Here is a 16,676-nt window from a genome sequence, read left to right on the forward strand (position 1 = left end):
GTATGGGACACCACCGCAGTCCCATACAAAAAGGCTATCATTTTGTGAATTTTCTGCAGGCCCTTCGGAAATGTCAGGATCCTTTAAAGTGAATTTCACTGACAACCATGCTGTTTCTCAAGATCACCCAATTTGTTCCGATACCAGGGTCTTTGTCATTGTTCCCTCTGCTGGAACGTTCTTCCCCTAGATCTAGGAGGGCTCACTTTCTAATTTTACTCAGGTATCTACTCAAATGTCATCTCCTCACAGCTGCCTCTTCTGATCCTGCCCTGCCCTGTTTCTCTTCGCAGTTCTTGTTATACTCCGTATCTATTCTGTTCATTGTTTGTTATTCACCTTCTCCATGAAAATATAATCTCCAAGAGAAAAGGACTTTGTCACATTCACCACTGTTCCCTCAGCATCTAAATGGTTCCTGAAACAAATAATGTGCTCAATTAATATGTTAAATGAATACAGCCGAATTATTCCCTGCAGATCATTTTATAAATCTCTTCTCTCCTCTCCCCGGAGAAGGCAATGGCACCCCACTCCAGTACTCTTGCCTGGAAAATCCCATGGATGGAGAAGCCTGGTGGGCTGCAGTCCATGGGGTCACTGAGGTCGGACACGACTGAGCGTCTTCACTTTCACTTTTCACTTTCATGCATTGGAGAAGGAAACGGCAACCCACTCCAGTGTTCTTGCCTGGAGAATCCCAGGGATGGGGGAGCCTGGTGGGCTGCCGTCTATGGGGTCGCACTGAGTCAGACACGACTGAAGCAACTTAGCAGCAGCAGCTCCTCTCCCAGGAAGTTTCATCCACACCAAGGACCCCTTGATTAGCTGTTCCTCAAATGTACTATGCACTTAACACTCAGCACATGATGCTTCCCTTGCCTTTGACGCCGTGCACCTTCTGATCACTCTACTTCATCAAGGACTAGCTTAAGTCGCATCCTTTTCTAACCTTACCCTGTAGGAAAGCAGCATTGCTTTCTTATCTGCACTCCCCTCGTTCTTAAAACACTGCACAATATACTACCCAGCACTTTGTCTTAGTTACGCCTCACTCAGCAGAACAAGGGCTGCTTACAGTATGCATTAGCAGGAGCTGTAATCTGCCTGCACAAATAAAGCCAATATTCTGTGGATAAGAAAAAAGAGAAAGTAAAAAAAAATGGGGGGGGGATTGAGTGCCCATAGAAAATGCCAGCCAAAGTGATTCCTGATCTCATTTAATCCTAACTACTGTAAAATGCAAAGGCCATTGTTCCCATTTTAAAGGTAAAGAAACTGAGACTCAAGTAAAAAAACTGCCCAGGGTCACATGGTGGAACTGAAATGACAACAGACTGCTTTTCTCCATTTCCAGAGAGAAGGAAAAAGGTGGCAAGTTCACACTTTCTTCCTGTGTAGTGCAATAGACAATAGGCTGTTGCTGGCTATGCGAATTCTCTTGGGTAAACTACATAACATCTCTAGTTTCCTCATTTATAAAACAGCAGGTACTAACTACCTGTTCTGCCTAAACCACAAGTTTATTTGGAGGCCACCTTCAGTAGAACATGGGAAAGGGATTAGTAAACTCCAGAGCTCCATGTTAGCCCCCAGAGGTGACCCAAGTATGGGCCCACGTCACAGAAGACTCAAGTGCCCTTTGCCTCAAGAGCCTCTTAAGAAGGCTGAATGCTGTCAGTTTCTTTCCCACACAGGCTGTCTGCTCCTTACAGTCACCATGTATTTCTATTGCTTTGAGGATTCCTACTAAAATAGCCACGAACTTCTTTCTACTCATCTCATTTATTTAATCTTTTAAAATTAATTTTTATTGGAGTATAGATGCATTGGTGGTTAAGTCGTAAAGAATCTGCCCACCAATGCAGGAGACACAGGAGTCACGGGTTTGACCTCTGGGTCGGGAAGATCCCCTGGAGAAGGAAATGGCAACCCACTCCAGTATTCCTGCCTGGAGAATTCCATGGACAGAGGATCCTAGTGGGCTACAGTTCATGGGGTTGCTAAGAGTCAGACATTGCTTTACAATGTTGTATTCATTTCTGCTGCTGCTGCTAAGTCACATCAGTCGTGTCCAACTCTGTGCGACCCCATAGACGGCAGCCCACCAGGCTCCCCGTCCCTGGGATTCTCCAGGCAAGAACACTGGAGTGGGTTGCCATTTCCTTCTCCAATGCAGGAAAGTGAAAAGTGAAAGTGAAGTTGCTCAGTCGTTCCCGACCCTCAGCAACCCCATGGACTGCAGCCTTCCAGGCTCCTCCATCCATGGGATTTTCCAGGCAAGAGTACTGGAGTGGGTTGCCATTTCCTTCTCCAATACATGAAAGTGAAAAGTGAAAGTGAAGTCGCTCAGTTGCATCCAACTCTTCGCGACCCCATGGACTGCAGCCTACCGGGCTCCTCCGTCCATGGGATTTTCCAGGCAAGAGTACTGGAGTGGGTCGCCAGTGCCTTCTCCATGTATTTGTTTCTGCTGTACAGCAAAGTGAATTAGTTATATATCTTTTTAAGATTTCCTTCCCATTTAGGTTACTACAGAGCACTGAGTAGAGCTCCCTGTGCTATACAGTAGGTTCTCTTTAGTTATCTATTTTATATATGTACATGAGTGCTAAAGTTACTTCAGTCATGTCATGTCCAACTCTTTTCTACCCCATGGACTGTAGCCCGCCAGGCTCCTCTGTCCATGGGACTCTCCAGGCAAGAATACTGGAGTGGGTAGTCATTCCCTTCTCTAGGGGATCTTCCCAACCCAGGGATTGAACCCACGTCTCTTACATCTCCTGCACTGGCAGGCAGGTTCTTTACCACTAGAGCCACCTGGGAAGCCCATTTTATACATAGGAGTGTGTGTGTATCAATCTCAAACTCCCAATTCATACCACCCTACCACCCAGTCTGTCTTTAAAGACTAGATATATATAAGTGATTTGCTGTGACAGAATTCTCTGAGTTAAAAAAAAAAAAACAATAAGAGAAAACTAATTTCTCAAAATGTTTCAAATATCTAGGCAAGCACATGAGAACAAAATTATTTTGTGAAATGCCTACTGCAGAATTAAATATTAGGAGAGATTTTTTTTAACCAAACTATTTAATGAATAAAAACTAATCCAAAATTATTTAACTCAACCCTTTAGCCAACCCATTAGCTTCAAAGACAAATAACAGAGCAAGGCCCAAATTTTGAGTGTGCAGAAAACCACACTAACAATCGTCTTCAAACCACCAGTTATTTGAAACAGCTGCAAACATGTTTCCTTAGAAAAACAGATTGGGATTTAGGGGCTTACAAGGTGATAGCAATTTAGTTAACCAGTCAAAAGGAAATTTCTATTCAACCCATTAAACTCCTAATATTTCTCCTTCAGGGGGGAAAACATTGACATATTACTTCATGAGCTTGTTTTGTGTACTTGAAATAGATATTCTAGACCTCTAAGTGGTACATACTGTGATGCTATATTTTTTTTTAAACATTTTAGAACATATGGCTCAAAAAAGTAAACACAACAAACCTACAAAGCATATAACAGGGCAAGATCCCATTCTATTCAACACTAATCAGACCCCAATTCCAGTATTTTAATTAAATTCTAGTCTACTTCAGCAGAAACATCGATCCCCAAGGGGCAGAGCCAGACAACTGGCCAGATTTTAACCCATCACAAGACATAAAATACCGAACTTAAAACTGAAAAAGGAATAAACATTGATGTATAACATTGGGGAGAACTTTCCATTAGTTCCTGCCCTAGAAACAGAGTTCTTAAATCAGGCTACTTAATCAAACATTAAACACAGAGCTGGAGGCCCTGTAAATCCAAATCAGCTCCCTCAATAGTAAGGACATTAGCAGAAAACTCAAGTCTGTCTTCAAGGCGGTCACCCTCTACTCTGGTTACACTCTATCTGATCACCCAACACGTTTCACTAGAAAATGTGCTGATCCCATGGATAACATCCCTACTCAGCTCCCTTGACCCAGAAGGATCCCCGTGATCAACAGGTCACCCACTTTATTTTTACTGATATCAACATAAGTTCAGTCTCACTTACCAACTTTGGTTATTTATTCAAGTTGTGTAACTGGGTCACATCACGACAAGAGCAGCCTAAACTAGATGACCTCTACTATGTGATAATCTTGGTGTCATTATTCTAGTTCTTAGAACATTTGTACTAAAATTGTATCTTTCTATAAACCACACTCAGGTTCTGGCTCTGTCCTCTGACATCATACCAAAAAAATATATAAAACAAAAGCATTTCAAAACCTCAAGAAGAAAGACCATACTCCTATATGCTCGATTCAAATATGCCTGCTGGAATATATAAGACACACAACAAACTAAGTGTGAGATGTGAGTATTATTTCCTTAGTTAAGAAAAACATATCAAAGAGGACACTAAAGAAAACAGGTTTTCCCAAACTCTTTGTCTTAATAGGCAATTTCCTGTTTGAGTAAATGTACTGTTTAACATATAGTCTAGAAATTTGCAACACAGTCTCACTGGAGAAGGCAATGCCCCACTCCAGTACTCTTGCCTGGAAAATCTCATGGACAGAGGAGCCTGGTAGGCTGCAGTCCATGGGGTCGTGAAGAGTCAGACACGTCTGAGCGACTTCACTTTCACACATTGGAAAAGGAAATGGCAACCCACTCCAGTGTTCTTGCCTGGAGAATCCCAAGGATAGGGGAGCCTGGTGGGTGGCTGTCTATGGGGTCGCACAGAGTTAGACACAACTGAAGCGACTTAGCAGCAGCAGCATAAAATCTCACAGTATGAAGTGTATGACCCCAAACAGGGGAAGAGGTAATCCCCACTCAAGGAAAGATCTAACTCAACTAACCAGCACTTCTGCTATGCAAACTAATCTTCAACTGGTTCTCAACTCTCTCCATCCTACAAATATCATTGGGAAGACTTCCTTCTTTCTGTTTCTCAATGAAAAGTGAAATACCAAGACAAGGACCAACTCTGGACATGCTAAGGCAGCACTCACTCCACCACTGGACTCAGTGGGAGTGCTTCATATCACTGCCCTCCTACACCCCCAGTGTCCCGTGCCCTTCCTTGGCTGCTACTGCCAATGCTACCACACATTAACATGCTCAATTCAGTTCAGTTCAGTCGCTCAGTTGAGTCCGACTCTTTGTGACCCCATGGACTGCAGCACGCAAGTCCTCCCTGTCCATCATCAAATCCCAGCGTTCACTTAAACTCATGTCCATTGAGTTGGTGATGCCATCCGATCATCTCACCCTCTGTTGTCCCCTTCTCCTCCCACCCTCGATCTTTCTCAGGATCAGGGTCTTTTCAAATGAGTCAGCTCTTCGCATCAGGTGCCCAAAGGACTGGAGTTTCAGCTTCAGCATCAGTCCTTCCAATGAATATTCTGGACTGATTTCCTTTAGGATGGACTGGCTGGATCTCCTTGCAGTACAAGGGACTCTCAGGAGTCTTCTCCAACACCACAGGTCAAAAACATCAGTTCTTCGGCATTCAGCTTTATTTACAGTCCAACTCTCACATCCATACATGATTACTGGAAAAACCACAGCTTTGACTAGATGGACCTTTCTTGGCAAAGTAATGTCTCTGCTTTTTAATATGCTGTCTAGGTTGGTTATAACTTTTCTTCCCAGGAGCAAATTTCTTTTAATTTCAGGGCTGCAGTCACCATCTGCAGTGATTTTGGAGCCCAAGAAAATGAAGCCTTTTACTGCTTCCACTGTTTGCCCATCTATTTGCCATGAAGTGATGAGACCAGATGCCATGATCTTAGTTTTCTGAATGTTGAGTTTTAAGCCAACTTTTTCATTCTCCTCTTTTACTTTCATCAAGAGGATCTTCAGTTCTTCTTTACTTTCTGTGATAAGAGTGGTGTCATATTCATATCCAAGGTTATTGATGTTTCTCCCGGCGATCTTGATTCCAGCTTGTGCTTCCTCCAGCCAGTGTTTATCATGATGTACTCTGCATATAAGTTGAATAAGCAGGGTGACAATATACAGGCTTGCCGTACACCTTTTCCTATTTCGAACCAGTCTGTTGTTCCATGTCCAGTTCTAACTGTTGATTCCTCACCTGCATACAGATTTCTCAAGAGGCAGGTCAGGTGGTCTGGTATTCCCATGTCTTTAAGAATTTTCCAGAGTTTGTTGTGGTCCACACAGTCAAAGGCTTTGGCAAAGTCAATAAAACAGAAGTAGATGTTTTTCTGGAACTCTCTTGGTTTTTCGATGATCCAACAGATGTTGGCAATTTGATCTCTGGTTCCTCTGCCTTTTCTAAATCCAGCTTGAACATGTGGAAGTTTTCAGTTCATGTACTGTTGAAGCCTGGCTTGGAGAATTTTGAGCATTACTTTACTAGCATGTGAGATGAGTGCAATTGTGCAGTAGTTTGAGCATTCTTTGGCATTGCCTTTCTTCGGGATTGGAATTTTCCAGTCCTATGGCCACTGCTGAATTTTCCAAATTTGCTGGCATATTGAGTGCTAATTCTTCCCTAATGGCTGCCCTTTGCCCAGAATACCCACAATTCTCACCACTTCTCTCAACCACGACTTCACAGGGTCAAAACTTCTAAGTCCAGTAACATTCCACAACAACTGCTCCAAATGTGGCCATGACTCAGAAAGTCGCACCGGGATTCTGGACCTCTATCCAGAATCGGGATCTCTATCCTTGAGGCTTGGTCTGATCTGGGGTACCCAAAGGGAATCTGGTTTTATAGTGAACAACTGCACCTTCAGAAATTCTAGTTGGTAAAATTTCGGAAAACTGCCCATGTCCTAGATTCTGGTGTGGTGTTCAGTGTGGTTTCTATGTGGTCATCACAGACTCATGAAACTTATAGAAAAATCATAGCAGGAATAATAATAATAAAATAAAGCAGTGAAGTGGGAAAAAAAATCATAGCAGGGACAGTAACAGCATTTTTAAAAGGGTTGGGGTGAGTCAGGGGAGGTAGTTGATGTCTTTGACTGAGCATGCTGTATTGCTGTGGGGGTAAGTTCTCCCCACCTTCAACTGATCTCAGGCAGCCCGACTAACACTGACTTCCTTACTATGATAACAAATCAGCAGGGACCTCCCTGGCAGTCTAGTGGTTAAGACTATGCACTTCCACTGTGGGTTTGATCCCAGATCAGGGAACTACCATGCCATGTGGCATGGCCAAGGAGATTAAAAAAAAAAAAAAGACTCAGCAATACAGAATGAACAAATGCAACCCAAAGTAGGCATACGGGGTCTGTCAACAAATCATCTGCCTTTCGTTCATTCTTCATCTGTAAATTGGGACTTCCCTGGTGCCTCAGACAGTAAAGAATCAGCCTGCAATGTGGGAGACCCAGGTTTGATCCCTAGTTCGGGAAGATACCCTGGAGAAGGCAATGGCTACCCACTCCAGTATTCTTGCCTAGAGAATTCCATGGTCAGAGGAACCTGGGGGCTACAGTCCATGGGGTCACAAAGAGTGGGACACAGCTGAGCAACTAACACTTTTACATCTGTAAGTTAAATAGCATCATAGCTCCATGCCTACTTCTCTAAATGCCAGGGAAGACAAGTGAAAAATACTCTATAAATCTAAGCTGATATTGCCATCACACAATGTATTTTACCTAGTTCTTCCTTCCACTTATCCATTCAACAATGCATGCACTCACGCGCCTACTCAGCACCTCACCCACGTGTGCCAATCACTGCACTGGGTGCTGGAGGCACCAACAGAAATGAGTGAAAATGAAAGTCACTCAGTTGTGTTCAGCTTTTTGCGACCCCATGGACTATACAGTCCATGGAATTCTCCAGGCCAGAATACTGGAGTGGGTAGCCTTTCCATTCTCCAGAGGATCTTCCCAACCCAGTTATCGAACCCAGGTCTCCCGCATTGCAGGTGGATTCTTTACCAGCTGAGCCACAAGGGAAGCCCAAGAATACTGGAGTGGGTAGCCTATCTCTTCTCCAGTGGATTTTCCTGACCCATAGGATCGAACCGGGGTCTCCTGCCTTGCAAACAGATTCTTTACCAACTGAGCTATCAGGGAAGCTCAAACACAAATGAGACACGGCCACAAACCAAAGCAGCCTAAGTGCAGGTGAGAACAACTAAGAAAGCAATTATATAGTTACAAGATGGTATGGCAGGAACAGAGAGAGAGGGATTCCAGGTGTATCCTGATCAAGAGGGTACAAAACCTGGACCAGGTGGACAAGGTGCTAAGAGAACTCTTAAAAAAGAAGGAACACTTGAACTGAGTCACCACCAAAAGATACATGGTCACCCTGGCCTGCAAATGGCTGACACACACCTGAGTCAATCTTGTATTTGACTTAATGATTATAATTCAGGGACTATTCCGTAAACATGTCAACATGAAATGTGTGCATTAGAAAGCTTTAAACCAATGAAGTGTTACGTCTCATGCTGCAGATACCACGCTATTCTAAGGGATTCTCTGTTGACCAAAGAAACCAGTAGAAAGCACTGAAACCATCCCACACCAGATCTGTGCCTTCTTTTACAGTGAGGAGTCCTTAGCATCTTTTGGTACTGCTCAAAACTATCTTATGCTACCAAGCACAAAGCACAAAAGGGTATTTAATATTTGACCAGCATCATGAATTTATATCAAAGACTAATTTGGAGATATGAAAACTAATACTGCCAGTTAATTTTCTAATTGGAACAAAATTTACTACTTCTTAAAACAAGCCATCAAACGCCATAAATCTGAGCCCACTCAGATAATGATCATTTGCCAATGTCATCTTATTCGCAGTCCAAAGCGTGGTGACCAAAGCCCTTCTATTTCTACTCTGCTAGTGTGTTTTCTCATTTCTTCTTAAAAATTTAAGGGGAATGTTTTCAAATTTTCTTTCCTCTATAAACATTTGATTAAAAGAATAATAAGACCCCCCAAAATCTGTTAATAGATACTTCCCACCTGTTTAACTCTTCCTAGGAATCATCACTAACTAATTAAAAGACACACACTACCATGATTAGTGTTCTAGTAATATTTATAATAATGATTTCGAGTTAAAAATGGGCCTTCCCTAGTGACTCAGCAGTAAAGAACCGCCTGCCAATGCAGGATACACAGGTTTGACCCCTGGGTTGGAAAGATCCCCTGGAGAAGGAAATGGCAACCCTCACCAGTATACTTGCCTGGAAAATCCCACAGACAAGAGTCTGGCAGGCTACACTCCATGGGGGTGACAAAGAGTCAGACATGACTTAGAGACTAAACACCATCATCATCAGGGTTAAAAATAATAAAGGAACTATATTTAATTAACATTTTATTTGAAATGTTTCAATCTGTTAGTCTGTTCCTTTAGGACATTCCAATGAATATCTGCATTTGTTAAAAAAAAAAACAAACTAATTTTAATAATGACTTCTTTGACAATTCTTTTCAGTAGGTTATTTTGTGTATAAAATCAAATTCTATTTCAATAATTAGGAGTCACATGGTTTTTAGTGTATTTTTCCCATAAAATATATTATTCTTTCCTATGAAGTTCTACCTTCTAACATATTTTCCTCAAGAGCTATATTTTGCCAGAGGGCTTTTCTATCTCTCTGTTTTTGGTCTCATCTTCAATTCTCTGTTTTCTTCACCCCGATAATTTTGGCATTCCCTTGATCTCTGTCATCTCCCCCGCAAAAGCTCTCTCCTGTAACTCTATGTAGCTGCTTTGTTTTTCTCGAAAGCATGAAATCCAATAAAACAGGCAGGTGATATTAAAGATATTTAATATGCTTCATTAAGAAAAAGAAACAGCAGCTTAAAAACATGCACAAGGAAGTGACTAACCAATACTTTCAATTATCTGAATACTACAGTGCAACTCACAATACAGTCAACAGCATCTAAGCTACCTTGGCAATTAAGAAAAAACATCTTTCAAGAACCATAGGTCAGCTTTCATTACTCAGGCTTGTTAAGTGATTCTGTAGCTAAATACTTCAACACACATCCAGCTGATCTGTTTTCTCAGTTCAAATGACGTACCTAAACAGCAAATTTATCTGTTTACTAAATGGCAGCCCACTCCAGTGTTCTTGCCTGAAGAATCCCAGGGATGGGGGAGCCTCGTGGGCTTCCGTCTACGGGGTCGCACAGAGTCGGACACGACTGAAGCGACTTAGCAGCAGCAGCAGCATAGGATGTAATTAACACTAATCTACTCAAAGCAAGATTCACACACATGTTTAAGGTGATCTATCCTTTAAAAAAGTTTTGGGGCTAGTGCACTGGGACGACCCAGAGGGATGGTATGGGGAGGGAGGAGGGAGGAGGGTTCAGGATGGGGAACACATGTATACCTGTGGCGGATTCATTTTGATATTTGGCAAAACTAATTATGTAAAGTTTAAAAATAAAATAAAAATTAAAAAAAAAAAAAAAAAGTCTGATGTGTTGGGACTTCCCTGGTGGTCTAGTGGCTAAGACTGCAATCTCCCAACACTGGGGGCTCTAGGTTCGATACCTGGTCAGGGAACTAGGTCCCAGATGCCATAACTAAGAGACAAAATCCACAACTCAAGACCCCTCATGCTGCAACTAAGACCTGATACGACCAAAAAAAAAAAAAAAAAAGACATTTTGAGGAAGCAGTAGCTATTTCACTTTAAGGTAATTGGTATTACTCAACCTGGACACTATACTTGCTTGACTTTAGTTTTCCTTTTTTTCTTGCTCAATTACACAGTGCTTTTAAATTCACACAATAATATTTATAAACTAGTAATAGGGTGGTATTTTAACCTGAAAAAAAAAAAAGTAAGCCAACAATGAAAACTGTGGGTTTCCCATTTCCATTAAAGTGGCAAATACTAATTTCAGAGAAACACCTCTCTCTCTCTCACGCAAACACACACACACACACACACACACACACTCTAATGTTATGAAAACACTGTCATTAGAATACATGCTCTGGTTGTTCATCCAAGAATGGTAATGAGTTGTGATGATCTACCTTCTTTAGTCAAGCCCTCCTTTGTAAGAACGGCACCCATTTAGTTAACAGCTAACCAACATTTGGAGTGCTGTCTATGTTTATTCAAGAGGTTTTACCCTTTGCAAATCTAACCGGCCCATACAAGAACAAAATCCATAATCAGGCTCTTGTTGACTCCATGCTGTACTCAACATAGATAGGCAGTGCAAACAACTCAAGTATTGTTACTGGACAAGATGATCAACAACATAGTTAACTGAAAATGAACAGCAGGGCTCTACATCGTGCCAAGTGTAGTCATTTGAAGTAGTCACTTTCAAAAACCCAAGAAAGAACATAGATTCCCAAGTATCGTAAAGTAAGGATTATCTGAGCATATAGTACTTTCAACTTTTATTGACATAATTAAGTCGAAGGAGAGATTTATTCTTTTGGTAACATTTTGTTTTCTCTAGCATATATATTACTTAGATACAATCAAACAAGAAATATTTTAAAACCAAAACTAGATTCTTAATACAGAAAGTAAAGAAAAGTACACTTCAAGTTTACATAGAGAAAGCCACGCAGGGTACTTTTTGAAAACCCACCAAGTGCCAGCCAGTCTGCTGGACACCAGTGCAAAGAAAGGTAAACACAGCTCGGTTCTTACTCTCAAGGAGAGTGTCTTTCAGCTGAGCTTCCTGATCCTCCACTGTTTGCCACAGAAACACACTATTCAAAAACTTGACTAAAACATCTCCCCTTGTGAATTCTTCCTGGGTTTGCCTGCCTCAGTGACTCCATGACACAAAAATCAGTATTTATCACCTTCATTCATTTATTCATCAAGCAGTGATTAGGTACTGTGCTGTGCTGTACTTATTTACTCAGTCATATCCGACTCTTTGTGACCCCATTGGCTGGAGCCCACCAGGATCCTCTGTCCCTGGGAATTCTCCAGGCAAGAATATTGGAGTAGACTGCCATGCCCTCCTCCAGAGGATCTTACCAACCCAGGGATAGAACCCAGGTCTCCCACACTACAGGCGGATTCTTTACCATCTGAGGCACCAGGGAAGCCCAAGAATACCGGAGGGGATAGCCTAAAGCTTCTCTAGGGAATCTTCCAACCCAGGAACTGAACCAGGGTCTCCTGCACTATAGGCAGATTCTTTACAAGCTGAGCTACCAAGGAAGCCCAGTGATTCTGTACCTGCCCACTAAATGCCAGGCATGATGCTCAGTGTAAAGACCCTAAAAATGAAGAGGACAAAACCTATCCTTGGGAAGATAACAGTTCAACCCTTAACAGATTAGCTCACCACCCACTGTATGCATCAGAGCTCCCTTGCAAATACCAACTTATGCTTCTTTGCATTACCAGCCCCTGGCATACTATAGGGGCTAAATATGTTAATTCAGTCCCTGATGAAAAGATCTTTTATGGATAATCAGAAGACTGAGTTTTGACCACAATACGTCACCAAGACACTCCTGGCCTCACTTTTCTTCGTCAAACAAAGAGGTGGCTATCCTCGCCCCATGTGACTTCAGGAGTCTACTGTTATATGAGTGAATATTCTGATTTCAAGGGAGAGGAATAAACATACTTAACAACCTCAGGATGTGCTTTAAACAATTTGAAGCCCATCTAAGCTATGATTAGTTCAATGACTGGGCCTATGCTGAAATCACATCTTGAAACATTATTGTAACCATTATTGTGGAATTTACTTTCTGATTTTGATATATTGAGTTCTTTTCTTGTCTCTCCTTACCCATAAAGGTATAATTTGGGTCTGCTGTATTCTTTCAAAGGAAGAATTGGCAAGGTGGTTGCTGTTACTTAGGATAAGTGTATAATCTCTTTGACTTTCTCTTGTTGGGCAAACTGCCCAGTGAATATCAATTTTTTTTTTAGTGCTACAAATATGGTTTTAATAGATTCGCAGATTTCAAATTATTAGAATTCAGAGCACATCTCTCCCAGGGTGAGCAGATAATTCACAACAATCCATGTAGATGCAAAGGAGATGACGAGAGATCAATCTGGATGTGAATAAGCTGACACACGGGTTTACTGCTCCTCCTGTCTCTATAGCCCACCCCCTACCCCCTGACACACACACTTTTCATATGAGCAAAAATGCCTCTGTGCCTGGGAGTTCAAATTAGTCATAACATCCACTTTAGGGACTGAGGAAGACTTACTGTAAATCAGCCACTTAGAAACCACATTTGACATATTTTGGTTATAATGTAACTATAAGTTGCATAATATTGTACCTATTGATTGGAGCTTGGGATCATAATGGAAAGCAATTGCCATACATTGAAAGCGACCAACCACAAGATAGAAAAGTGTTCCTGAAGAGCCCACAAAGGGAAATCATTTTCCTTAGAATCTAAAACTCCTTATCCTCTAGATGGTATATTCTATCACACCCTTCAGGCTGTATTGTGCCCTCAAGGTGCTAAGGTAACTTAACCTCAAATCACCCAACTCTTCAACTTCCTCAGACCAAGACAAAGGCCTAGAAGAGTACAGTGAACTCTTTCTTGATTGAAACAGTCCTGTCTATCCTGAAATGCCACAAAAGACTTATCAGAGTAACATCTCACTGGATAACAAAACTCCCAACTGATGGACAATGTTCTAACAGCTCTGCATTACATTCACATTAGAATCTGCTTCTCTGGTTTTCCTGTCCCTGACCATTACCTTTAAAAATATATAATAATTTATTGAGGGAATGACTATTTGTCAGGTCCTGTTCAACGCATTCATTTGCAAGGTGCTCTTCTATCTACTTGTCCACATGGAAAGCACGTTCTTCTCTACCATCCTTAAAGTATCATTCTTAGAGGCAGTAAACATGAAACAGGAACATCCAGGAAGGAATGAACATGGATATTACAGAGAAATGATCCAAATCAGTCCACCCACTTATGAGATGAGAAGGGTTTTAAAGATTTGAACTGTAGCTTAGAGTGGATGGTAGGAAACTTTGATTCTTTTTTCATCTCCTCTGCATGATCCCTGACAAAAGGTTAGCCTTATCATTTTTGGACCATGACTCCAATAAAAAAACCCATAACTACAATAAAAAGAACATATATAATAACTGCGTAACTCGGCAACTCATCTTAGCTCGTTTTGGAAACAGATTCTTCTAAGTACTGAAGACATGCATAAGGTTTAGATTTCACTGGGACCTACCTTTTTGTTTTACCTTACACTCTTCTCTAAATCTTCACTAATCTATCAGATGTCACGGTTTAATAGAAGTATTAACGACACCTAGTGAGGTTACTGGGTCCATCTGGAAAAATATGGTGAGGATTTGAGTCTACGTTTGAAGACCTGAAAGAGCCAAATCACCCTGAGGCCAAATTCTGCTCAGTAACTGTTTTTCAGAAGACTAAGAAGAGTAGCTAAACAGTTAACAACTTTTCCTCATTCGCAAATCCAGGGATGGGATATAATTGAAATAAGGCCTATAAATGTTTGTGCTTCCATGTGGATAAAATGCCCATGTGCCCTTGAAAGGAAAAGTGTTAGTCACTTCTGTCATGTCTGACTCTTTGTGACCCCACAGACTGTAGCTCGCCAGGCTCCTCAGTCCATGGGATTTTTTCAGGCAAGGATACTGGAATGGGTAGCCATTTCCTTCTCCAGGGGATCTTTCCAACTCAGGGATCAAACCTGGGTCTCCTGTCTTGCAGGCAGACTCTACCATCTGAGGGAAATGCATTATCTATTCCAGATCACTCTGGTTCTAACAGGGGATGTTTCAAGTCGTATGCCAAAATTATTGAGGAACATGTCAATGGTTCTTTCTAACAAAAAAGTGAGGATAAGAGCATCTGAACTCACCTGACAAGCACATTTTAACAAATGATGGATTCAGCAGAGACAGTACTCCAGAGGCTCTAGGTTTTTAGAGCTATTCTGGAAACAGTGTATCAGTTCCTACAGCAGGCTCCTTTTCTGGCTAGCCAAAATCCTTCCCTCATGCCCTCAGGTTCCAGCCACACCAACCTCCCCCATTGAGAGCTAATCAGCATCTCTCCCTGAGTGTGCGCCCCGCCACCTGCAGCCTCACATTCCCAGACAACCTGGAAAAGGACGCACAGGCACAAGTCAGAAGTGTGCAGGATTAATCCCCCCTGGCCACACTGCTCAACCGAGGATGAGCGCCAAGGGGTAAAGGTTTCCCCCTTTTATTTTGGGGGAAGACATATTCATGAGGTGTCTCTGATAGCCCCAGTGAGAATAAGCACCATTAACAGCAGTACCACAGCAATTCATCTTCGTATTGGTTTTCCCTGATCCTTCATTTCTACCCTGGGATCTATCCAAACTGAGTACTTGCATACAAGGCACTGTCGCAGCACCTGTTTGCAGGAGGACCTAGATTAATTTGGGAAGATTCCCTGGAGAAGGATACGGCAATCCACTCCAGTATTCTTGCCTGGGAAATCCCATGGACAGAAGAGCCTGGGGCGCTGCAGTCCATGGGGTTGCAAGAGTTAGATGGGACTTAGCTACTAAACCACCACTAGGTTAAGTCAGCTTCTGAAAGATCCTAAGCTAACATAGTACCTGACTGTATCAAAATGAAGGAAGAGATGAAATAAGAGACATAATTCACGGTAAAAGGGAAAAAAATTAATGATAAAGGGAGAGAAAATGGAAAAGCACAGGAAGGCTAGATCTTTCCACTCAGTAGAATGGACAGCTCATGGAGAAGCTATACTCAGAAAAAATTTGAGGGGTATAACTTGCAGCCCTTTACTTTTTCCACCAGGGCTTCTACTCAAAAGAGGGCCAGACTATACCCCAGAGCTTTTCACACACTCGGGTCATATGCATCACTCTTACCTAGAAAAAGGACATGTGGCTTCACATTGCCTTCTCAGCTCTCTGAAACCTGCTTCCCATCAGATCTGAGAAGCAAGCTCGAGTAAGCAAGCGGAGAAGAACAGTCAGCCCACTGTTATTAGTCACTTCTTTAACCCAGAATGCATCATGTCCCACCATGTGCCTGACTCCAATCAGCGTGTCCCCTGACTTCAATACTGGTTTCACAAGCACTGTCCTGAAAGGCTTCCAGGAAACAGACCCAAACTCCATCAGACATATCTGCATAGTTCAACAGTAACTGAAAATCCAAGTTGCATAATCCAGAAAAGAGCCAAGTGTAACAGAGAAAATGCCTCATTTCACGTAGTGTGAGGTTGTCTTACGCCACAGTTTCTCTCATCAAGCAAACTCTGAACAAAGCATTCATAGGTGATTGGTCTGAAATCTTTTAGTGGTTACTGATTCACAAAACCACAGCAATAATACATATTCTGCTAACAGTCAGAGGATGCTGTCATGGCATCATAATCACTGTTGAAACTGGGAGATGTGTGGCATTCCTATGAAGATGACACAAAAATCTTGAAAACAATATATCCAAATATCCTTTTCGTGAATTTGGAAATGTCTAACGTTGATAAAGACCAACAGAGAAGGAAAAAAGCCCCAACTGTTTAGGGCAAAATGAAGTCACAATTTTAACATTTTTATGATACACATCCCTAATTGCCTTGTGAATGATCCTAAAATGACTATGCTCTAAACCCATTCTCTCAGTAAGATGGAAGTAGGAACAAGTCATCAGCCTCTATTCATAAAAGTCAATCAAGAAGGAATAA

The 16,676-nt window shown here is 41.9% G+C and overlaps 1 protein-coding gene across 10 annotated transcripts in view; it reads right to left on the reverse strand.

Annotated features, from left to right (window-relative positions):
* The window catches only part of BNC2 (basonuclin zinc finger protein 2), a 485,586-nt gene that overhangs the window by 261,241 nt on the left and 207,669 nt on the right, over positions 1-16,676 (reverse strand). The window lies entirely within an intron of this gene.

This window comes from Bos mutus, chromosome 8, assembly GCF_027580195.1.
Source record: "Bos mutus isolate GX-2022 chromosome 8, NWIPB_WYAK_1.1, whole genome shotgun sequence".
NCBI classification, from domain to species: Eukaryota; Metazoa; Chordata; class Mammalia; order Artiodactyla; family Bovidae; genus Bos; species Bos mutus.